Here is a 23,451-nt window from a genome sequence, read left to right as displayed (position 1 = left end):
GCTGCGCTTAAAATTTCTTTTTTGGTTTGCTACAATGCCTTTTCTGAAACGTTGTCTCCTTCTGCTGGAACACTGACTTCTTTCATTTAATGCCTGCAGACTATAAAAGAGAACCCAACCCAAAAAGTTTGGTTGATTAGTCTGTGGCATTCTGTTAAACTGTTGCTTATGGCGGTCTCTGTGAGCTTCTCAGCGACATTCAGCCAGCCAGGTATCCTGCCTGCAGTAGATGGAATGTGGCAATGGAACGCTGGCTGCGCGTGTCATAATAGGCTCTGAGCCTTTATATACCTGTGCACAGCAGCAGCCACCTTCAGTCTGCTGCTGGACAGCCAGCAGCAGCAGCAGCAGGAGAGGTATGTAATCAGGAGCCCTCCTGCTAAGGGTAGACAGCTGCTCGTTCCACCCCACCCCCCGCCTTAATTGGTTCTCCTCCCTTCCAACGGTGTTGAGGCGGGTGGGAACAGCAGGGGGTGAAGGTGCTGTGTTTAAAGAGGTGGAGTTATGCAGATCTAAAACGCGTGGATTGCAGCAGCAGCAAGCCGAAAAGTGCAGGCATGTAAGGGATCTAGAGGTTGACAACATGTCTTCTTAACGGGAGTCCAGGAGCTCATCTCCACAAATGGACTTTTTAGGATCCTTGGGTGGCTCCGTAGTTTGAAACCAATTCTGGTTATCGCTTCTCGGCCTTTTGGCTAAGATCAAGTGTAGTATCTGTTCTTATCAGTTTAATATCTGATACGTCCCCTATCTGGGGACCATATATTAAATGGATTTTTAGAACAGGGAGATGGAAAAAGAGCTTGCTCTGTCCACTCCACGCATTGACCTGGTATTGCAGTATCTCCAGGACCGGTGCACCCCTTCTTTAATGCAGTTTCTAAAATCAGAAAGAATTGAATTCAATGTTTTTTGTTCATTTTGCTTGTTTGTCGGATTTTGGGATGGACTCTTTGGCTCTGCTTTTCTTCTCCTCATTGGATTTTTCATGTTCAAAGTTGCAGAAGCCAGATTACAAGCTCATTTTGGTTCAACTTCAGCAACTGTGCATTGCATTGCCATGTAATGTGATGCAATGCTATCTTTCTAGCTCTCCCTTTTTACTTCCTTTTGGATAAACAGACATATTAGGCAAGCATTTTGGAGCTTTCACCTAAATAACTACAGGTGGTGAGATAAGCTGCACAATATAATTGACCTTTCAGTATATTGTTGCACACACACCATCTATTTAGCAAATGCCCTTGTTATCAACAGCAGCCTTTTAAACTCACCTGAGCTAACAGGTATGTGCGCTGGTTACTCTGCTGCGCTTAAAATTTCTTTTTTGGTTTGCTACAATGCCTTTTCTGAAACGTTGTCTCCTTCTGCTGGAACACTGACTTCTTTCATTTAATGCCTGCAGACTATAAAAGAGAACCCAACCCAAAAAGTTTGGTTGATTAGTCTGTGGCATTCTGTTAAACTGTTGCTTATGGCGGTCTCTGTGAGCTTCTCAGCGACATTCAGCCAGCCAGGTATCCTGCCTGCAGTAGATGGAATGTGGCAATGGAACGCTGGCTGCGCGTGTCATAATAGGCTCTGAGCCTTTATATACCTGTGCACAGCAGCAGCCACCTTCAGTCTGCTGCTGGACAGCCAGCAGCAGCAGCAGCAGGAGAGGTATGTAATCAGGAGCCCTCCTGCTAAGGGTAGACAGCTGCTCGTTCCACCCCACCCCCCGCCTTAATTGGTTCTCCTCCCTTCCAACGGTGTTGAGGCGGGTGGGAACAGCAGGGGGTGAAGGTGCTGTGTTTAAAGAGGTGGAGTTATGCAGATCTAAAACGCGTGGATTGCAGCAGCAGCAAGCCGAAAAGTGCAGGCAAGTAAGGGATCTAGAGGTTGACAACATGTCTTCTTAACGGGAGTCCAGGAGCTCATCTCCACAAATGGACTTTTTAGGATCCTTGGGTGGCTCCGTAGTTTGAAACCAATTCTGGTTATCGCTTCTCGGCCTTTTGGCTAAGATCAAGTGTAGTATCTGTTCTTATCAGTTTAATATCTGATACGTCCCCTATCTGGGGACCATATATTAAATGGATTTTTAGAACAGGGAGATGGAAAAAGAGCTTGCTCTGTCCACTCCACGCATTGACCTGGTATTGCAGTATCTCCAGGACCGGTGCACCCCTTCTTTAATGCAGTTTCTAAAATCAGAAAGAATTGAATTCAATGTTTTTTGTTCATTTTGCTTGTTTGTCGGATTTTGGGATGGACTCTTTGGCTCTGCTTTTCTTCTCCTCATTGGATTTTTCATGTTCAAAGTTGCAGAAGCCAGATTACAAGCTCATTTTGGTTCAACTTCAGCAACTGTGCATTGCATTGCCATGTAATGTGATGCAATGCTATCTTTCTAGCTCTCCCTTTTTACTTCCTTTTGGATAAACAGACATATTAGGCAAGCATTTTGGAGCTTTCACCTAAATAACTACAGGTGGTGAGATAAGCTGCACAATATAATTGACCTTTCAGTATATTGTTGCACACACACCATCTATTTAGCAAATGCCCTTGTTATCAACAGCAGCCTTTTAAACTCACCTGAGCTAACAGGTATGTGCGCTGGTTACTCTGCTGCGCTTAAAATTTCTTTTTTGGTTTGCTACAATGCCTTTTCTGAAACGTTGTCTCCTTCTGCTGGAACACTGACTTCTTTCATTTAATGCCTGCAGACTATAAAAGAGAACCCAACCCAAAAAGTTTGGTTGATTAGTCTGTGGCATTCTGTTAAACTGTTGCTTATGGCGGTCTCTGTGAGCTTCTCAGCGACATTCAGCCAGCCAGGTATCCTGCCTGCAGTAGATGGAATGTGGCAATGGAACGCTGGCTGCGCGTGTCATAATAGGCTCTGAGCCTTTATATACCTGTGCACAGCAGCAGCCACCTTCAGTCTGCTGCTGGACAGCCAGCAGCAGCAGCAGCAGGAGAGGTATGTAATCAGGAGCCCTCCTGCTAAGGGTAGACAGCTGCTCGTTCCACCCCACCCCCCGCCTTAATTGGTTCTCCTCCCTTCCAACGGTGTTGAGGCGGGTGGGAACAGCAGGGGGTGAAGGTGCTGTGTTTAAAGAGGTGGAGTTATGCAGATCTAAAACGCGTGGATTGCAGCAGCAGCAAGCCGAAAAGTGCAGGCATGTAAGGGATCTAGAGGTTGACAACATGTCTTCTTAACGGGAGTCCAGGAGCTCATCTCCACAAATGGACTTTTTAGGATCCTTGGGTGGCTCCGTAGTTTGAAACCTATTCTGGTTATCGCTTCTCGGCCTTTTGGCTAAGATCAAGTGTAGTATCTGTTCTTATCAGTTTAATATCTGATACGTCCCCTATCTGGGGACCATATATTAAATGGATTTTTAGAACAGGGAGATGGAAAAAGAGCTTGCTCTGTCCACTCCACGCATTGACCTGGTATTGCAGTATCTCCAGGACCGGTGCACCCCTTCTTTAATGCAGTTTCTAAAATCAGAAAGAATTGAATTCAATGTTTTTTGTTCATTTTGCTTGTTTGTCGGATTTTGGGATGGACTCTTTGGCTCTGCTTTTCTTCTCCTCATTGGATTTTTCATGTTCAAAGTTGCAGAAGCCAGATTACAAGCTCATTTTGGTTCAACTTCAGCAACTGTGCATTGCATTGCCATGTAATGTGATGCAATGCTATCTTTCTAGCTCTCCCTTTTTACTTCCTTTTGGATAAACAGACATATTAGGCAAGCATTTTGGAGCTTTCACCTAAATAACTACAGGTGGTGAGATAAGCTGCACAATATAATTGACCTTTCAGTATATTGTTGCACACACACCATCTATTTAGCAAATGCCCTTGTTATCAACAGCAGCCTTTTAAACTCACCTGAGCTAACAGGTATGTGCGCTGGTTACTCTGCTGCGCTTAAAATTTCTTTTTTGGTTTGCTACAATGCCTTTTCTGAAACGTTGTCTCCTTCTGCTGGAACACTGACTTCTTTCATTTAATGCCTGCAGACTATAAAAGAGAACCCAACCCAAAAAGTTTGGTTGATTAGTCTGTGGCATTCTGTTAAACTGTTGCTTATGGCGGTCTCTGTGAGCTTCTCAGCGACATTCAGCCAGCCAGGTATCCTGCCTGCAGTAGATGGAATGTGGCAATGGAACGCTGGCTGCGCGTGTCATAATAGGCTCTGAGCCTTTATATACCTGTGCACAGCAGCAGCCACCTTCAGTCTGCTGCTGGACAGCCAGCAGCAGCAGCAGCAGGAGAGGTATGTAATCAGGAGCCCTCCTGCTAAGGGTAGACAGCTGCTCGTTCCACCCCACCCCCCGCCTTAATTGGTTCTCCTCCCTTCCAACGGTGTTGAGGCGGGTGGGAACAGCAGGGGGTGAAGGTGCTGTGTTTAAAGAGGTGGAGTTATGCAGATCTAAAACGCGTGGATTGCAGCAGCAGCAAGCCGAAAAGTGCAGGCATGTAAGGGATCTAGAGGTTGACAACATGTCTTCTTAACGGGAGTCCAGGAGCTCATCTCCACAAATGGACTTTTTAGGATCCTTGGGTGGCTCCGTAGTTTGAAACCAATTCTGGTTATCGCTTCTCGGCCTTTTGGCTAAGATCAAGTGTAGTATCTGTTCTTATCAGTTTAATATCTGATACGTCCCCTATCTGGGGACCATATATTAAATGGATTTTTAGAACAGGGAGATGGAAAAAGAGCTTGCTCTGTCCACTCCACGCATTGACCTGGTATTGCAGTATCTCCAGGACCGGTGCACCCCTTCTTTAATGCAGTTTCTAAAATCAGAAAGAATTGAATTCAATGTTTTTTGTTCATTTTGCTTGTTTGTCGGATTTTGGGATGGACTCTTTGGCTCTGCTTTTCTTCTCCTCATTGGATTTTTCATGTTCAAAGTTGCAGAAGCCAGATTACAAGCTCATTTTGGTTCAACTTCAGCAACTGTGCATTGCATTGCCATGTAATGTGATGCAATGCTATCTTTCTAGCTCTCCCTTTTTACTTCCTTTTGGATAAACAGACATATTAGGCAAGCATTTTGGAGCTTTCACCTAAATAACTACAGGTGGTGAGATAAGCTGCACAATATAATTGACCTTTCAGTATATTGTTGCACACACACCATCTATTTAGCAAATGCCCTTGTTATCAACAGCAGCCTTTTAAACTCACCTGAGCTAACAGGTATGTGCGCTGGTTACTCTGCTGCGCTTAAAATTTCTTTTTTGGTTTGCTACAATGCCTTTTCTGAAACGTTGTCTCCTTCTGCTGGAACACTGACTTCTTTCATTTAATGCCTGCAGACTATAAAAGAGAACCCAACCCAAAAAGTTTGGTTGATTAGTCTGTGGCATTCTGTTAAACTGTTGCTTATGGCGGTCTCTGTGAGCTTCTCAGCGACATTCAGCCAGCCAGGTATCCTGCCTGCAGTAGATGGAATGTGGCAATGGAACGCTGGCTGCGCGTGTCATAATAGGCTCTGAGCCTTTATATACCTGTGCACAGCAGCAGCCACCTTCAGTCTGCTGCTGGACAGCCAGCAGCAGCAGCAGCAGGAGAGGTATGTAATCAGGAGCCCTCCTGCTAAGGGTAGACAGCTGCTCGTTCCACCCCACCCCCCGCCTTAATTGGTTCTCCTCCCTTCCAACGGTGTTGAGGCGGGTGGGAACAGCAGGGGGTGAAGGTGCTGTGTTTAAAGAGGTGGAGTTATGCAGATCTAAAACGCGTGGATTGCAGCAGCAGCAAGCCGAAAAGTGCAGGCATGTAAGGGATCTAGAGGTTGACAACATGTCTTCTTAACGGGAGTCCAGGAGCTCATCTCCACAAATGGACTTTTTAGGATCCTTGGGTGGCTCCGTAGTTTGAAACCAATTCTGGTTATCGCTTCTCGGCCTTTTGGCTAAGATCAAGTGTAGTATCTGTTCTTATCAGTTTAATATCTGATACGTCCCCTATCTGGGGACCATATATTAAATGGATTTTTAGAACAGGGAGATGGAAAAAGAGCTTGCTCTGTCCACTCCACGCATTGACCTGGTATTGCAGTATCTCCAGGACCGGTGCACCCCTTCTTTAATGCAGTTTCTAAAATCAGAAAGAATTGAATTCAATGTTTTTTGTTCATTTTGCTTGTTTGTCGGATTTTGGGATGGACTCTTTGGCTCTGCTTTTCTTCTCCTCATTGGATTTTTCATGTTCAAAGTTGCAGAAGCCAGATTACAAGCTCATTTTGGTTCAACTTCAGCAACTGTGCATTGCATTGCCATGTAATGTGATGCAATGCTATCTTTCTAGCTCTCCCTTTTTACTTCCTTTTGGATAAACAGACATATTAGGCAAGCATTTTGGAGCTTTCACCTAAATAACTACAGGTGGTGAGATAAGCTGCACAATATAATTGACCTTTCAGTATATTGTTGCACACACACCATCTATTTAGCAAATGCCCTTGTTATCAACAGCAGCCTTTTAAACTCACCTGAGCTAACAGGTATGTGCGCTGGTTACTCTGCTGCGCTTAAAATTTCTTTTTTGGTTTGCTACAATGCCTTTTCTGAAACGTTGTCTCCTTCTGCTGGAACACTGACTTCTTTCATTTAATGCCTGCAGACTATAAAAGAGAACCCAACCCCAAAAGTTTGGTTGATTAGTCTGTGGCATTCTGTTAAACTGTTGCTTATGGCGGTCTCTGTGAGCTTCTCAGCGACATTCAGCCAGCCAGGTATCCTGCCTGCAGTAGATGGAATGTGGCAATGGAACGCTGGCTGCACGTGTCATAATAGGCTCTGAGCCTTTATATACCTGTGCACAGCAGCAGCCACCTTCAGTCTGCTGCTGGACAGCCAGCAGCAGCAGCAGCAGGAGAGGTATGTAATCAGGAGCCCTCCTGCTAAGGGTAGACAGCTGCTCGTTCCACCCCACCCCCCGCCTTAATTGGTTCTCCTCCCTTCCAACGGTGTTGAGGCGGGTGGGAACAGCAGGGGGTGAAGGTGCTGTGTTTAAAGAGGTGGAGTTATGCAGATCTAAAACGCGTGGATTGCAGCAGCAGCAAGCCGAAAAGTGCAGGCATGTAAGGGATCTAGAGGTTGACAACATGTCTTCTTAACGGGAGTCCAGGAGCTCATCTCCACAAATGGACTTTTTAGGATCCTTGGGTGGCTCCGTAGTTTGAAACCAATTCTGGTTATCGCTTCTCGGCCTTTTGGCTAAGATCAAGTGTAGTATCTGTTCTTATCAGTTTAATATCTGATACGTCCCCTATCTGGGGACCATATATTAAATGGATTTTTAGAACAGGGAGATGGAAAAAGAGCTTGCTCTGTCCACTCCACGCATTGACCTGGTATTGCAGTATCTCCAGGACCGGTGCACCCCTTCTTTAATGCAGTTTCTAAAATCAGAAAGAATTGAATTCAATGTTTTTTGTTCATTTTGCTTGTTTGTCGGATTTTGGGATGGACTCTTTGGCTCTGCTTTTCTTCTCCTCATTGGATTTTTCATGTTCAAAGTTGCAGAAGCCAGATTACAAGCTCATTTTGGTTCAACTTCAGCAACTGTGCATTGCATTGCCATGTAATGTGATGCAATGCTATCTTTCTAGCTCTCCCTTTTTACTTCCTTTTGGATAAACAGACATATTAGGCAAGCATTTTGGAGCTTTCACCTAAATAACTACAGGTGGTGAGATAAGCTGCACAATATAATTGACCTTTCAGTATATTGTTGCACACACACCATCTATTTAGCAAATGCCCTTGTTATCAACAGCAGCCTTTTAAACTCACCTGAGCTAACAGGTATGTGCGCTGGTTACTCTGCTGCGCTTAAAATTTCTTTTTTGGTTTGCTACAATGCCTTTTCTGAAACGTTGTCTCCTTCTGCTGGAACACTGACTTCTTTCATTTAATGCCTGCAGACTATAAAAGAGAACCCAACCTAAAAAGTTTGGTTGATTAGTCTGTGGCATTCTGTTAAACTGTTGCTTATGGCGGTCTCTGTGAGCTTCTCAGCGACATTCAGCCAGCCAGGTATCCTGCCTGCAGTAGATGGAATGTGGCAATGGAACGCTGGCTGCGCGTGTCATAATAGGCTCTGAGCCTTTATATACCTGTGCACAGCAGCAGCCACCTTCAGTCTGCTGCTGGACAGCCAGCAGCAGCAGCAGCAGGAGAGGTATGTAATCAGGAGCCCTCCTGCTAAGGGTAGACAGCTGCTCGTTCCACCCCACCCCCCGCCTTAATTGGTTCTCCTCCCTTCCAACGGTGTTGAGGCGGGTGGGAACAGCAGGGGGTGAAGGTGCTGTGTTTAAAGAGGTGGAGTTATGCAGATCTAAAACGCGTGGATTGCAGCAGCAGCAAGCCGAAAAGTGCAGGCATGTAAGGGATCTAGAGGTTGACAACATGTCTTCTTAACGGGAGTCCAGGAGCTCATCTCCACAAATGGACTTTTTAGGATCCTTGGGTGGCTCCGTAGTTTGAAACCAATTCTGGTTATCGCTTCTCGGCCTTTTGGCTAAGATCAAGTGTAGTATCTGTTCTTATCAGTTTAATATCTGATACGTCCCCTATCTGGGGACCATATATTAAATGGATTTTTAGAACAGGGAGATGGAAAAAGAGCTTGCTCTGTCCACTCCACGCATTGACCTGGTATTGCAGTATCTCCAGGACCGGTGCACCCCTTCTTTAATGCAGTTTCTAAAATCAGAAAGAATTGAATTCAATGTTTTTTGTTCATTTTGCTTGTTTGTCGGATTTTGGGATGGACTCTTTGGCTCTGCTTTTCTTCTCCTCATTGGATTTTTCATGTTCAAAGTTGCAGAAGCCAGATTACAAGCTCATTTTGGTTCAACTTCAGCAACTGTGCATTGCATTGCCATGTAATGTGATGCAATGCTATCTTTCTAGCTCTCCCTTTTTACTTCCTTTTGGATAAACAGACATATTAGGCAAGCATTTTGGAGCTTTCACCTAAATAACTACAGGTGGTGAGATAAGCTGCACAATATAATTGACCTTTCAGTATATTGTTGCACACACACCATCTATTTAGCAAATGCCCTTGTTATCAACAGCAGCCTTTTAAACTCACCTGAGCTAACAGGTATGTGCGCTGGTTACTCTGCTGCGCTTAAAATTTCTTTTTTGGTTTGCTACAATGCCTTTTCTGAAACGTTGTCTCCTTCTGCTGGAACACTGACTTCTTTCATTTAATGCCTGCAGACTATAAAAGAGAACCCAACCCAAAAAGTTTGGTTGATTAGTCTGTGGCATTCTGTTAAACTGTTGCTTATGGCGGTCTCTGTGAGCTTCTCAGCGACATTCAGCCAGCCAGGTATCCTGCCTGCAGTAGATGGAATGTGGCAATGGAACGCTGGCTGCGCGTGTCATAATAGGCTCTGAGCCTTTATATACCTGTGCACAGCAGCAGCCACCTTCAGTCTGCTGCTGGACAGCCAGCAGCAGCAGCAGCAGGAGAGGTATGTAATCAGGAGCCCTCCTGCTAAGGGTAGACAGCTGCTCGTTCCACCCCACCCCCCGCCTTAATTGGTTCTCCTCCCTTCCAACGGTGTTGAGGCGGGTGGGAACAGCAGGGGGTGAAGGTGCTGTGTTTAAAGAGGTGGAGTTATGCAGATCTAAAACGCGTGGATTGCAGCAGCAGCAAGCCGAAAAGTGCAGGCATGTAAGGGATCTAGAGGTTGACAACATGTCTTCTTAACGGGAGTCCAGGAGCTCATCTCCACAAATGGACTTTTTAGGATCCTTGGGTGGCTCCGTAGTTTGAAACCAATTCTGGTTATCGCTTCTCGGCCTTTTGGCTACGATCAAGTGCTTTATTGCAGGAGATTGTGGTTGAAGGGCACTCGGGTACCCCTCTCCTTGGCCTGGCAGGATCGTCCACTTTGGTGGACTTAACCTGCTTGCTGCTATTAGGGAGAGGGCTTAGTCCCAGGGTAACGAGTTGCGATCCCCCAGCTTCCAGGTGTTTTTCGCTGCAAGAACACTGGGAGCGCAGATTGCAAGCGGCTGCAATTTGCAACCTTGTTGCGTTTTTCCATGGAGGTTGACCCTAACCTCGTGCCTCTTTATGCGAGGCTAAAAAACTCTATCCGAGTTCACTTCACGGCGGGTGGCTCGGATATGAGGAAATTAGGGTATGTAGTCCAGGACGTGCTCAGGAACCTTCTTGGCGTACAAAGGAATGAAATTCTCTCCATCCAGGATTATCCCAGAAGAGGTGACTATGACATCACATTCACCGGAGAAGGTATTTTTAGAGATGTACTAGAAAAGTTAAAAAAAGTTGAAAATAGTCCTGTTTTGAAAGGGATACAAATTGTTGAGCACGTCCTGGATGAGGTAAGACTGGTTATTGTAAAAATATTTTCGCCCTTTGTTTCTGCTCCAGAAGTAATGTCATTTCTAGCAATTTATTTTAAAAGTGTTAAATGTATTGGGAAGATATTAAACGAATATAACATATGGACATCTAAGTGGAAATTCCTTGTGAAGTGTACAAGAGATCCAAATACACCAGGTGGTATACGGCTCCCCCCTGCCCGTTTCAAAATTGGGCAAACAAATGGGGATTTCTTCTTTTCTGGGATGCCAGTATATTGCAGAAATTGTGGGCGCTATGGTCATTCAAAAGAAAACTGTCATGTATCATGTAGAAATTGTGCTAGTGAAGAACATGAGACAAAAGAATGCCCTAAGGAAAAGAAATGCAGTTTTTGCCAGACTCCAGGTCACTTTTATTTTTCTTGCCCTCACAGATTTCGGGAAGATGAGCAAAATGGGAAGTCCAAGACGTCCGACCAAGGACCAAAAGATCAGACCACCCCTCAGGAGGAGGAACAACAACCTGGAGCCTCTGGAGACAATAAGGGCGTACCAAATAGTGAAGTGTCTCCAGAGTCTATGACAGGTAAAATACCAAATCCCAAAACCTGGCTGCAGGACCTGCGGGAGTCCAAAAGGAGGGCTGAGAAGGAGCAGAAGGGCACTACTGGTAAGGTCAAAAGGGACCGGCAAAAGGCCGACACAGAAGCCCATGCCCAGTCTGGGTCTCCTAGTGCTGAGGGCGCTGAGTGGATAAAGGTGGGTCCTAAGAAAAAGAAAAAGGGTGGTTCGGAGGAGGCAGCAGGAGGTGAACAGATGGACACTTCTCCTGAAGGGGACGTGGACGCTGGACCCTCAGGGGTTTCGGTCTCCGCTGCTACAGGTGGGGACCGGGATCTTGCTGCCTCTGAAGAGTCAGAGGCTCTGCCTTGTGCGCAACCTCCTCCTATAGGACGACCTTCTACAGGTCAAACAGGGGCGGCGGAACCCCTCGGGGACCCACCTGATGAGGAACTGCATGGCCAGCCAATGGAGACCCAGCGGGTTCTGCCAGCCAGCCCTCCGAGCTATGCCAGTGTAGCGTCGGGTTTATATAAATGTGGTAATCTTTCCTCCTCCACGGAGACTCTCGTGACGATACTATCAGATGAGGAGGGAGGCGCAAGCCCAGTGGTCTGATCAGGTTCATCGGACAGGTAAATCCGTTGCTCTTAGTTACCTAAGTAAAATTTCTACATTTTCTAATGATGGCTGAACTCAAAGGTATTTCCCTCAACGTGAGAGGCATAAAATCTAACACGAGAAGAACTGCTCTTTTTAATTTTTTTACGTGTTTTACTGCATCTGTATTTTTTCTGCAAGAATGTAATATCCCACATGAAATGTCATATCAAAAATATAAAGATGAGTGGAAGTGTGGGCCATCTGTCTGGTCCGGATCGAATGCTGCAGGATCAGCGGGTGTAGCCATACTTTTTAATGGGAACGTTTTAATTGATTTTATTCAGGAAATTTTACCAGGTCGTATTTTATTAGTGAAAGCTTTTATTGATGGTATTAGATGGCAGTTTTTAAATTTTTATGGATCAACAGAGAAAAATGAAAGAGCCGAAATGCTTGATCTTTTACCATTTTTTATTAATAACTCTGAACCTTTTATCTTAGCAGGGGATTTTAATTGTGTTTTAAAAGGTGAAAACCGGCGCTCCAGCTCTGTAAGCAGGAACTACGATAAAACCTCAGGTATGCTACATGATATAGTCAAAGATGCTAAATTGATAGACATATATAAAGAGTGTCATAGTGATAGCCCAGAGGACGCCGGTTTCACTTGGAGCAATGCTAATTGTAGCTCTAGGATTGATTTTATTTTTGGTTCAGATAAAACAATACCTGCCAAATGTGAAGTTTTAACTAATATATTTTCAGACCATAAACTTTTATCCTTTACCATAAAAGTAAATGACAACAAAAAATGTGGTAAGAAAAGCTGGAAAATGAACGTATCCCTTTTAACCGACCCGCAGATTTTATCAGATTTTATTGAGTTTTATAGGAAATGTAGAAAAGGGAAAAAAACAAATGAGACTATGAGTGTATGGTGGGATAGAATGAAAGTAAAAATAAAAGACTTTTTTATTAAAAAGAGTATATGTAGAGCCAAAGAAAAATATGAAGAATATAGAATTTTAAATACCCGCCTACAAACATTATTTAAGCTCAGAGACAATGGGATAGATGTACAAGTTGATATTTCAAACTTAAAAGAAGAGATTTCAAAATGGCTAGAACAAAAAGGAAAAGAGATCATTTTTCGTTCTAGAGTACAACATATAGAAGAAAATGAAAAGTGTTCCAGATATTTTTTTAGGAAAAATAAAAAAGAAAAAGTGATAATTGACCATATAGATGGTGAGAATAATATAAAAAATATGCTGGGTAAAGTTGAGGGTTTTTTTTCTAATCTTTTTAATGGAAAAAATATAGATAATAAATTAATGGATGATTCGCTGCAAGGACTAACAGCTGTTTTAGATCCCGCATCCCAAGAGTTTTTATCCCAAGTTTTAACGGAACAAGAAGTGTTAAAAACTATTAAAAGTTTTAAAACTGGAAAGGTCCCTGGTCCTGATGGCATCCCAATAGAATTTTATGTATGTTTTTATGATATTTTAAAAGATGATTTGTTTTATTTGTTTACTGAGGTTTTTAATAATAAGGTTTTATTAAATTCCTGGAAGAAAGGTGAAGTCTCCCTCCTATACAAAAAAGGCGATAAATCAAAATTAGAAAACTGGAGACCAATAACACTTTTAAATTGTGACTATAAAATAATGGCTAAAATTTGTGCAAATCGTCTAAAAGAAGTCATCAGCAAAGTTATTCATTCTAATCAAGTGTGTGGGGTGCCGGGGCGCAGTATATGGGACAATCTGAATTTAGTGAAAGACTGTATTGAGGATGTGAAAGACAGAAAGGGGAAAATGGCGATTTTATCTATTGATTTTGAAAAAGCATTTGACCGTGTCTCACACTTTTATCTTTTTAAAGTTTTAGAGAAAATGGGCATACCAGAAGGGTTTTTACTATCGCTTAAAGCATTTTACAAGGATTGTACAAGTAAGATTTTAGTGAATGGTTTTAAGACACAAGAGGTATTTTTACGGTCAGGGGTGAAACAGGGATGCCCTCTGTCCCCCCTACTGTTTATCTGTGCACTGGAACCAATGTTATGTGCAATACGCCAAAATAAACAGATATGCGGTGTCCCTCTGCCTGGAAGCGGTGGTTTGGAGGCCAAGGTTGTAGGCTACATGGATGACGTGGCGGTCTTGTGTACAGATGCACCATCACTTACGGCCACTCTCCATCAAGTGCAATCCTTTTGTCTAGCTTCTGGTTTTAAAATCAATTTTAATAAGTGTAACATTTTAAGTGTTGGGGGGATGATTTTACATGATGTACCAATTAATGTCTCCGAATCCATTTCCATTTTAGGTATATTATTCACTGAAAATAATGATGGTTATAATAGTTGGGAAACAGTTACACAGAAAGTAAATACGAAAATATGTATGTGGAACATGAGGAGACTTACAATGGAGGGTAAAGTATTGGTTTTAAAGATGGTGATTTTACCTCTTTTATTGTATCTTAGCATGGTTTTCCCCCCGCCTGTTAATGTTTTAAAAAAGATAACCAAAACCTGTTTTACCTTCTTTTGGAACTCAAAAATGGAAAAGCTGAAAAGAGAAATCGTGATGAAATCAAAAGTAAAAGGTGGTAAAGATTTTCCAGATTTTAATAGGTTTCTTTTAATCCATCTGTTCGTTTACTGTTTTAATGCCCTTTTTAAGAATCACTATTGGTCCTTTTTTATGCGTTTTAATACAGGATTTTTTATGAGAAAGTTTGGATGGTATGAAGTTAATATATCTGTGCCCCATGCTTTTAATTTGTCGACGCATTATGAGATTTTAAGGAAAATAGTGTCCGATTTTAATTTAGGGACTAAGAAAATAGAGGAATTAAGAAATAGTAAGAAACTAATTAAAGAAATACGTAAAAGTGAGGAAATATGTAATGTTGACAGATATGATGATGACAAATCTATGTCTATCTGGAAAATGATTAACGTTTTTTATCTTTTTAATGAACAGAGAGATCTGGCTTGGAGTTGCATGCACCGCTGTCTTCCTTGCCGGGCATTCCAATACAGAAGAGGATTTGTGAGGTCTGCCATCTGCCCAAGAGCCGGATGCCAAGACGAGGAAACGGTGGAACATCTATTATGGACATGTAATTTTGCAAAGGATTTCTGGAGAAGACTGCTCCCCCTACTGGAAAGGGTGGCAGACCTCAAGGACTTTACATATAAAACTGTGCTATACGGACTTATGGAATGCCCCACAATGGACCAGTACACAATGGCTTGGAAGACAGTGAACTGCGCCAAGTCATCTCTCTGGAAAGCGCGCAACATTGCTATTTTTAAACAAGATGTTTTATCAGTGAATGATGTTTTAAGGTTATGTTTATGTGAAATGTATATGACGCGCCCCTGGGCCTGTGTCACGCTGCGTTGCGCACGCGGGAGCTTACCCGGAGCCGGATCTCTTGAGGGTTGTAGTCTCGTGGCGGTGACCCGGTCCGTGCCCAGGGAGTCAAACTGAGCGGCGATGTAACAGTGGTAGATGCAGGACGACTACGCCACCCGTTGAATGCAGCTATGGAGCTGCCGCTGCAGGACAGTCCGCTGAGGCCGGTGGATGGATGGTGCAGCGTAGATGGTATAACCCCCAACGGGAGGGGTATGGCCTCAGGGCAGCAGATGTGGATGATGGGGGTAGCAGGAACCACTCAGAGACGGTGCGGTGTAATTCAGGGTCTTTACTGGTAACAACGATAGACCCTCCCGGAGTACTTGCTAGTGAACGGGGCCTGGTCAGTCCTTGAGCAGATGGGATCTCCCCTGGCCAGGCGGAGTTGTAGGCCTCCCAAACTGACTGTACTCTTCTGGCTACCTTGCTAGAAGCGGATATAAGTAGCCCACGTCCCTGAGTGTACCGTGTGGTGCTCACCCGTATGGCCGGTGACTCGGGGCCTTCTAATGGCTTCCGCTCCACGATGGCGGTGCTGGTCCCACGCGTGTGACCGTGCCTTCGGGTTTCTGGGCCTGAGGACCTGAAATCCCCTGCCGGTCGGCTTCTGCTGCTGGGTAAGAGTTAGTCCCCACAGCCTCGGACGCCGGGTCCGGTAAGAAAGCTTCTCAGTCAGGGCGAGCTCTGCAGCTGCCAGCCCCCGACTCGTAGTAGTATTGCTTCTGCTGTTTCTTGTCTCTACTCTCCTTGACTCCAGGCTCAGGCCCCTGGACAGGGCCTGCCTGTGGAGCAGAGCCCATAGAGCAGCTCTGCTCCCTGTCTTCTCCTCTCAGAACTCCCTACCCTGCCTCAGCCCCAGGTTTATATAGGGGAAGTCCTTCCCCTCCCAAGACTGGGCAGGAGGCGTGGCATGCACAGGATCCCTGACCAAAGGACCTCCCACCTGCTCTCAGACGTAATATCTCTATCACTGTGGCAACCAGACCCCTGGGGTGTCACATTCCCCCCTAGTGAAATTTAGTACTCCGGGACTAAACATATTTTTGTAACATAACAAAGTATAAACAATAACATTACAATAAGGAAACGCATAAAGCTGGTCACGGCGTGTCCGTAACCGGGTGCAGTCTTTGAAGAAAGCAAGGTGTCCATTTCACCAAAACAGGGAGACGTAACCAGGTAGGGGTCTGTCCTACCCCGAGTCCTTAACAGTCTTTTAGTCCATCCTGGGTTACGCTCCACTAACTGTACAAAGGATTCCCGGTAAATCCACCAAGGACTCCTATAAATAACTGGAAACACATAATATTTACAAGATATGGCCGCTCTCAGTCCTCGGCCAGTGGGGATAAGGATTGGCTGCTCACAGTCCTCAGCCTGTGGGGAGATGGGATGGCTGCTCACAGTCCTCAGCCTGGTTAAGGATAGGGGACACACGGGAACAGTTCACACTTGTCCCAACGGGGACCATATTTTAATTAGCAACACAAGTACCCCTACGGGTAACTATGTACAGTTCCACTTTACCGTACTTCAGTAACGGCATCCTCCTGCTCCTTCTTGTGTGTAGGCTTCAGACCCGTCCGGGTCCTCTTGGCTTTCCTCGTATTGGTAGTACTGCAGCTCCTCCTTGGTTAACGTGGAGGGCGTACAGTCCTTTTGCACCTGGGGAGTTCTGGCCTTGCGACCAGGCGTGGAGAGGGTCGCCGTTGATGACGCCCGGGGTCAGAGGGTGCAACTTTGGGCCTGGGCGCGGCTGGTGGTGGTAGTGCCCAGGGCTGGAGGGCTTGGCCGCAGGGCTTGTTGCGGGGGCTGGAGCAGGTCGGTGTCTGCAGCGCCCGGAATCGGCGGCTCCACCAGGGGGCCCGGGAGCAGGCTGACGCTGGCAGCGTCCGGGACAGGGAGACTCCTCTTACCTGCTCCCGCGACCGCTCCTGCGTCACGCGTCTTCTCCCGGCGCTGGTCGGGGCCGGCGACGACTGGGGCACTGCCGATGCTGGGCAGCTTAGTCTGCTGCCGGTCCGCCATCTTGCTGTCCGTTCCTGGTGTCCTCCTCCCCCCTAGTGGACCGTGGCCTACCTTCCAGAGATCCTCTTCCGTAGGCCGCGGCTCCGCAGTCAATCGTCGGGGTAGAGGACCTGGCGTCGCGCTCCTGTGACGTCGGCGTCTGCTGGGCTCCTTCCAGGACCTTACGCAACGTCCGGACGTGAGGCGGGGCTTCAGTTCTCGCGCGCTTTCGGAGTCCACGCCCCTCTTCTTCCCGCGCGGCGTCCTCAAGATGGCGTCCAATGGCGGGAAAACTCCACGGATGGCGGGAAGAAGGCAGAAGATGGCGCCGGATGGCGGGAAACTTCACCGATGGCGGGAAGAAGGCTGAAGATGGCGCCGGATGGCGGGAATCTTCACCACAGGTAAGTTTGAAAAGTCTCTTTTTCAGGCACGCAGTACCCGGTGGTTGTGGGCACGAAATCCTGCCGACTACGCCAAAGTTGACGCGCCCCTGGGCCTGTGTCACGCTGCGTTGCGCACGCGGGAGCTTACCCGGAGCCGGATCTCTTGAGGGTTGTAGTCTCGTGGCGGTGACCCGGTCCGTGCCCAGGGAGTCAAACTGAGCGGCGATGTAACAGTGGTAGATGCAGGACGACTACGCCACCCGTTGAATGCAGCTATGGAGCTGCCGCTGCAGGACAGTCCGCTGAGGCCGGTGGATGGATGGTGCAGCGTAGATGGTATAACCCCCAACGGGAGGGGTATGGCCTCAGGGCAGCAGATGTGGATGATGGGGGTAGCAGGAACCACTCAGAGACGGTGCGGTGTAATTCAGGGTCTTTACTGGTAACAACGATAGACCCTCCCGGAGTACTTGCTAGTGAACGGGGCCTGGTCAGTCCTTGAGCAGATGGGATCTCCCCTGGCCAGGCGGAGTTGTAGGCCTCCCAAACTGACTGTACTCTTCTGGCTACCTTGCTAGAAGCGGATATAAGTAGCCCACGTCCCTGAGTGTACCGTGTGGTGCTCACCCGTATGGCCGGTGACTCGGGGCCTTCTAATGGCTTCCGCTCCACGATGGCGGTGCTGGTCCCACGCGTGTGACCGTGCCTTCGGGTTTCTGGGCCTGAGGACCTGAAATCCCCTGCCGGTCGGCTTCTGCTGCTGGGTAAGAGTTAGTCCCCACAGCCTCGGACGCCGGGTCCGGTAAGAAAGCTTCTCAGTCAGGGCGAGCTCTGCAGCTGCCAGCCCCTGACTCGTAGTAGTATTGCTTCTGCTGTTTCTTGTCTCTACTCTCCTTGACTCCAGGCTCAGGCCCCTGGACAGGGCCTGCCTGTGGAGCAGAGCCCATAGAGCAGCTCTGCTCCCTGTCTTCTCCTCTCAGAACTCCCTACCCTGCCTCAGCCCCAGGTTTATATAGGGGAAGTCCTTCCCCTCCCAAGACTGGGCAGGAGGCGTGGCATGCACAGGATCCCTGACCAAAGGACCTCCCACCTGCTCTCAGACGTAATATCTCTATCACTGTGGCAACCAGACCCCTGGGGTGTCACATATACTTATTATTTAATTGACAAAAAGAAGAATATACATATTTCCAAAAAATGGCTTGTTGACCAATGGAACCTAATTATTTAAAATCTTTGTATTTTTTTGTTTTGTAAATTTCATTTGTCTTTTAACGTTTGGTATTTGTGTAATTATGCTTGTAATTTGTTAAAGTTTTAATAAACGGTTTTATCCCTCTGCAGGGGATAGCCAAATTAAAAAAAATCTGTTCTTATCAGTTTAATATCTGATACGTCCCCTATCTGGGGACCATATATTAAATGGATTTTTAGAACAGGGAGATGGAAAAAGAGCTTGCTCTGTCCACTCCACGCATTGACCTGGTATTGCAGTATCTCCAGGACCGGTGCACCCCTTCTTTAATGCAGTTTCTAAAATCAGAAAGAATTGAATTCAATGTTTTTTGTTCATTTTGCTTGTTTGTCGGATTTTGGGATGGACTCTTTGGCTCTGCTTTTCTTCTCCTCATTGGATTTTTCATGTTCAAAGTTGCAGAAGCCAGATTACAAGCTCATTTTGGTTCAACTTCAGCAACTGTGCATTGCATTGCCATGTAATGTGATGCAATGCTATCTTTCTAGCTCTCCCTTTTTACTTCCTTTTGGATAAACAGACATATTAGGCAAGCATTTTGGAGCTTTCACCTAAATAACTACAGGTGGTGAGATAAGCTGCACAATATAATTGACCTTTCAGTATATTGTTGCACACACACCATCTATTTAGCAAATGCCCTTGTTATCAACAGCAGCCTTTTAAACTCACCTGAGCTAACAGGTATGTGCGCTGGTTACTCTGCTGCGCTTAAAATTTCTTTTTTGGTTTGCTACAATGCCTTTTCTGAAACGTTGTCTCCTTCTGCTGGAACACTGACTTCTTTCATTTAATGCCTGCAGACTATAAAAGAGAACCCAACCCAAAAAGTTTGGTTGATTAGTCTGTGGCATTCTGTTAAACTGTTGCTTATGGCGGTCTCTGTGAGCTTCTCAGCGACATTCAGCCAGCCAGGTATCCTGCCTGCAGTAGATGGAATGTGGCAATGGAACGCTGGCTGCGCGTGTCATAATAGGCTCTGAGCCTTTATATACCTGTGCACAGCAGCAGCCACCTTCAGTCTGCTGCTGGACAGCCAGCAGCAGCAGCAGCAGGAGAGGTATGTAATCAGGAGCCCTCCTGCTAAGGGTAGACAGCTGCTCGTTCCACCCCACCCCCCGCCTTAATTGGTTCTCCTCCCTTCCAACGGTGTTGAGGCGGGTGGGAACAGCAGGGGGTGAAGGTGCTGTGTTTAAAGAGGTGGAGTTATGCAGATCTAAAACGCGTGGATTGCAGCAGCAGCAAGCCGAAAAGTGCAGGCATGTAAGGGATCTAGAGGTTGACAACATGTCTTCTTAACGGGAGTCCAGGAGCTCATCTCCACAAATGGACTTTTTAGGATCCTTGGGTGGCTCCGTAGTTTGAAACCAATTCTGGTTATCGCTTCTCGGCCTTTTGGCTAAGATCAAGTGTAGTATCTGTTCTTATCAGTTTAATATCTGATACGTCCCCTATCTGGGGACCATATATTAAATGGATTTTTAGAACAGGGAGATGGAAAAAGAGCTTGCTCTGTCCACTCCACGCATTGACCTGGTATTGCAGTATCTCCAGGACCGGTGCACCCCTTCTTTAATGCAGTTTCTAAAATCAGAAAGAATTGAATTCAATGTTTTTTGTTCATTTTGCTTGTTTGTCGGATTTTGGGATGGACTCTTTGGCTCTGCTTTTCTTCTCCTCATTGGATTTTTCATGTTCAAAGTTGCAGAAGCCAGATTACAAGCTCATTTTGGTTCAACTTCAGCAACTGTGCATTGCATTGCCATGTAATGTGATGCAATGCTATCTTTCTAGCTCTCCCTTTTTACTTCCTTTTGGATAAACAGACATATTAGGCAAGCATTTTGGAGCTTTCACCTAAATAACTACAGGTGGTGAGATAAGCTGCACAATATAATTGACCTTTCAGTATATTGTTGCACACACACCATCTATTTAGCAAATGCCCTTGTTATCAACAGCAGCCTTTTAAACTCACCTGAGCTAACAGGTATGTGCGCTGGTTACTCTGCTGCGCTTAAAATTTCTTTTTTGGTTTGCTACAATGCCTTTTCTGAAACGTTGTCTCCTTCTGCTGGAACACTGACTTCTTTCATTTAATGCCTGCAGACTATAAAAGAGAACCCAACCCAAAAAGTTTGGTTGATTAGTCTGTGGCATTCTGTTAAACTGTTGCTTATGGCGGTCTCTGTGAGCTTCTCAGCGACATTCAGCCAGCCAGGTATCCTGCCTGCAGTAGATGGAATGTGGCAATGGAACGCTGGCTGCGCGTGTCATAATAGGCTCTGAGCCTTTATATACCTGTGCACAGCAGCAGCCACCTTCAGTCTGCTGCTGGACAGCCAGCAGCAGCAGCAGCAGCAGGAGAGGTATGTAATCAGGAGCCCTCCTGCTAAGGGTAGACAGCTGCTCGTTCCACCCCACCCCCCGCCTTAATTGGTTCTCCTCCCTTCCAACGGTGTTGAGGCGGGTGGGAACAGCAGGGGGTGAAGGTGCTGTGTTTAAAGAGGTGGAGTTATGCAGATCTAAAACGCGTGGATTGCAGCAGCAGCAAGCCGAAAAGTGCAGGCATGTAAGGGATCTAGAGGTTGACAACATGTCTTCTTAACGGGAGTCCAGGAGCTCATCTCCACAAATGGACTTTTTAGGATCCTTGGGTGGCTCCGTAGTTTGAAACCAATTCTGGTTATCGCTTCTCGGCCTTTTGGCTAAGATCAAGTGTAGTATCTGTTCTTATCAGTTTAATATCTGATACGTCCCCTATCTGGGGACCATATATTAAATGGATTTTTAGAACAGGGAGATGGAAAAAGAGCTTGCTCTGTCCACTCCACGCATTGACCTGGTATTGCAGTATCTCCAGGACCGGTGCACCCCTTCTTTAATGCAGTTTCTAAAATCAGAAAGAATTGAATTCAATGTTTTTTGTTCATTTTGCTTGTTTGTCGGATTTTGGGATGGACTCTTTGGCTCTGCTTTTCTTCTCCTCATTGGATTTTTCATGTTCAAAGTTGCAGAAGCCAGATTACAAGCTCATTTTGGTTCAACTTCAGCAACTGTGCATTGCATTGCCATGTAATGTGATGCAATGCTATCTTTCTAGCTCTCCCTTTTTACTTCCTTTTGGATAAACAGACATATTAGGCAAGCATTTTGGAGCTTTCACCTAAATAACTACAGGTGGTGAGATAAGCTGCACAATATAATTGACCTTTCAGTATATTGTTGCACACACACCATCTATTTAGCAAATGCCCTTGTTATCAACAGCAGCCTTTTAAACTCACCTGAGCTAACAGGTATGTGCGCTGGTTACTCTGCTGCGCTTAAAATTTCTTTTTTGGTTTGCTACAATGCCTTTTCTGAAACGTTGTCTCCTTCTGCTGGAACACTGACTTCTTTCATTTAATGCCTGCAGACTATAAAAGAGAACCCAACCCAAAAAGTTTGGTTGATTAGTCTGTGGCATTCTGTTAAACTGTTGCTTATGGCGGTCTCTGTGAGCTTCTCAGCGACATTCAGCCAGCCAGGTATCCTGCCTGCAGTAGATGGAATGTGGCAATGGAACGCTGGCTGCGCGTGTCATAATAGGCTCTGAGCCTTTATATACCTGTGCACAGCAGCAGCCACCTTCAGTCTGCTGCTGGACAGCCAGCAGCAGCAGCAGCAGCAGGAGAGGTATGTAATCAGGAGCCCTCCTGCTAAAGGTAGACAGCTGCTCGTTCCACCCCACCCCCCGCCTTAATTGGTTCTCCTCCCTTCCAACGGTGTTGAGGCGGGTGGGAACAGCAGGGGGTGAAGGTGCTGTGTTTAAAGAGGTGGAGTTATGCAGATCTAAAACGCGTGGATTGCAGCAGCAGCAAGCCGAAAAGTGCAGGCATGTAAGGGATCTAGAGGTTGACAACATGTCTTCTTAACGGGAGTCCAGGAGCTCATCTCCACAAATGGACTTTTTAGGATCCTTGGGTGGCTCCGTAGTTTGAAACCAATTCTGGTTATCGCTTCTCGGCCTTTTGGCTAAGATCAAGTGTAGTATCTGTTCTTATCAGTTTAATATCTGATACGTCCCCTATCTGGGGACCATATATTAAATGGATTTTTAGAACAGGGAGATGGAAAAAGAGCTTGCTCTGTCCACTCCACGCATTGACCTGGTATTGCAGTATCTCCAGGACCGGTGCACCCCTTCTTTAATGCAGTTTCTAAAATCAGAAAGAATTGAATTCAATGTTTTTTGTTCATTTTGCTTGTTTGTCGGATTTTGGGATGGACTCTTTGGCTCTGCTTTTCTTCTCCTCATTGGATTTTTCATGTTCAAAGTTGCAGAAGCCAGATTACAAGCTCATTTTGGTTCAACTTCAGCAACTGTGCATTGCATTGCCATGTAATGTGATGCAATGCTATCTTTCTAGCTCTCCCTTTTTACTTCCTTTTGGATAAACAGACATATTAGGCAAGCATTTTGGAGCTTTCACCTAAATAACTACAGGTGGTGAGATAAGCTGCACAATATAATTGACCTTTCAGTATATTGTTGCACACACACCATCTATTTAGCAAATGCCCTTGTTATCAACAGCAGCCTTTTAAACTCACCTGAGCTAACAGGTATGTGCGCTGGTTACTCTGCTGCGCTTAAAATTTCTTTTTTGGTTTGCTACAATGCCTTTTCTGAAACGTTGTCTCCTTCTGCTGGAACACTGACTTCTTTCATTTAATGCCTGCAGACTATAAAAGAGAACCCAACCCAAAAAGTTTGGTTGATTAGTCTGTGGCATTCTGTTAAACTGTTGCTTATGGCGGTCTCTGTGAGCTTCTCAGCGACATTCAGCCAGCCAGGTA

At 45.7% G+C, this 23,451-nt stretch overlaps 11 non-coding genes across 11 annotated transcripts; all 11 read left to right on the top strand.

The window, feature by feature from the left end:
* The first annotated feature begins 675 nt into the window (after positions 1 to 675).
* LOC141149620 (U2 spliceosomal RNA) lies at positions 676 to 866 on the top strand. Its single transcript, XR_012245912.1, has one exon. It is a non-coding gene; the product is annotated as a U2 spliceosomal RNA (small nuclear RNA).
* A 1,115-nt stretch (positions 867 to 1,981) lies between these two features.
* Positions 1,982 to 2,172, top strand: LOC141149609 (U2 spliceosomal RNA). The gene has a single exon (XR_012245900.1). It is a non-coding gene; the product is annotated as a U2 spliceosomal RNA (small nuclear RNA).
* A 1,115-nt stretch (positions 2,173 to 3,287) lies between these two features.
* LOC141149597 (U2 spliceosomal RNA) lies at positions 3,288 to 3,478 on the top strand. The gene has a single exon (XR_012245889.1). It is a non-coding gene; the product is annotated as a U2 spliceosomal RNA (small nuclear RNA).
* Positions 3,479 to 4,593: 1,115 nt separating this feature from the next.
* Positions 4,594 to 4,784, top strand: LOC141149586 (U2 spliceosomal RNA). The gene has a single exon (XR_012245878.1). It is a non-coding gene; the product is annotated as a U2 spliceosomal RNA (small nuclear RNA).
* A 1,115-nt stretch (positions 4,785 to 5,899) lies between these two features.
* LOC141149575 (U2 spliceosomal RNA) lies at positions 5,900 to 6,090 on the top strand. The gene has a single exon (XR_012245867.1). It is a non-coding gene; the product is annotated as a U2 spliceosomal RNA (small nuclear RNA).
* Positions 6,091 to 7,205: 1,115 nt separating this feature from the next.
* On the top strand, positions 7,206 to 7,396 carry LOC141149564 (U2 spliceosomal RNA). Its single transcript, XR_012245855.1, has one exon. It is a non-coding gene; the product is annotated as a U2 spliceosomal RNA (small nuclear RNA).
* A 1,115-nt stretch (positions 7,397 to 8,511) lies between these two features.
* LOC141149552 (U2 spliceosomal RNA) lies at positions 8,512 to 8,702 on the top strand. Its single transcript, XR_012245844.1, has one exon. It is a non-coding gene; the product is annotated as a U2 spliceosomal RNA (small nuclear RNA).
* A 9,984-nt stretch (positions 8,703 to 18,686) lies between these two features.
* Positions 18,687 to 18,873, top strand: LOC141150416 (U2 spliceosomal RNA). The gene has a single exon (XR_012246622.1). It is a non-coding gene; the product is annotated as a U2 spliceosomal RNA (small nuclear RNA).
* A 1,115-nt stretch (positions 18,874 to 19,988) lies between these two features.
* LOC141149541 (U2 spliceosomal RNA) lies at positions 19,989 to 20,179 on the top strand. Its single transcript, XR_012245833.1, has one exon. It is a non-coding gene; the product is annotated as a U2 spliceosomal RNA (small nuclear RNA).
* A 1,118-nt stretch (positions 20,180 to 21,297) lies between these two features.
* LOC141149529 (U2 spliceosomal RNA) lies at positions 21,298 to 21,488 on the top strand. Its single transcript, XR_012245821.1, has one exon. It is a non-coding gene; the product is annotated as a U2 spliceosomal RNA (small nuclear RNA).
* Positions 21,489 to 22,606: 1,118 nt separating this feature from the next.
* LOC141149518 (U2 spliceosomal RNA) lies at positions 22,607 to 22,797 on the top strand. The gene has a single exon (XR_012245810.1). It is a non-coding gene; the product is annotated as a U2 spliceosomal RNA (small nuclear RNA).
* The last annotated feature ends 654 nt before the right edge of the window (positions 22,798 to 23,451 follow it).

Source organism: Phyllobates terribilis, unplaced genomic scaffold, assembly GCF_046119375.1.
Source record: "Phyllobates terribilis strain yellow unplaced genomic scaffold, ASM4611937v1 Scaffold_5__5_contigs__length_657084704, whole genome shotgun sequence".
Lineage (NCBI taxonomy): Eukaryota > Metazoa > Chordata > Amphibia > Anura > Dendrobatidae > Phyllobates > Phyllobates terribilis.
Note: the sequence above shows the minus strand (reverse complement) of the source record. Positions and strands in the feature narration are given on the sequence as shown.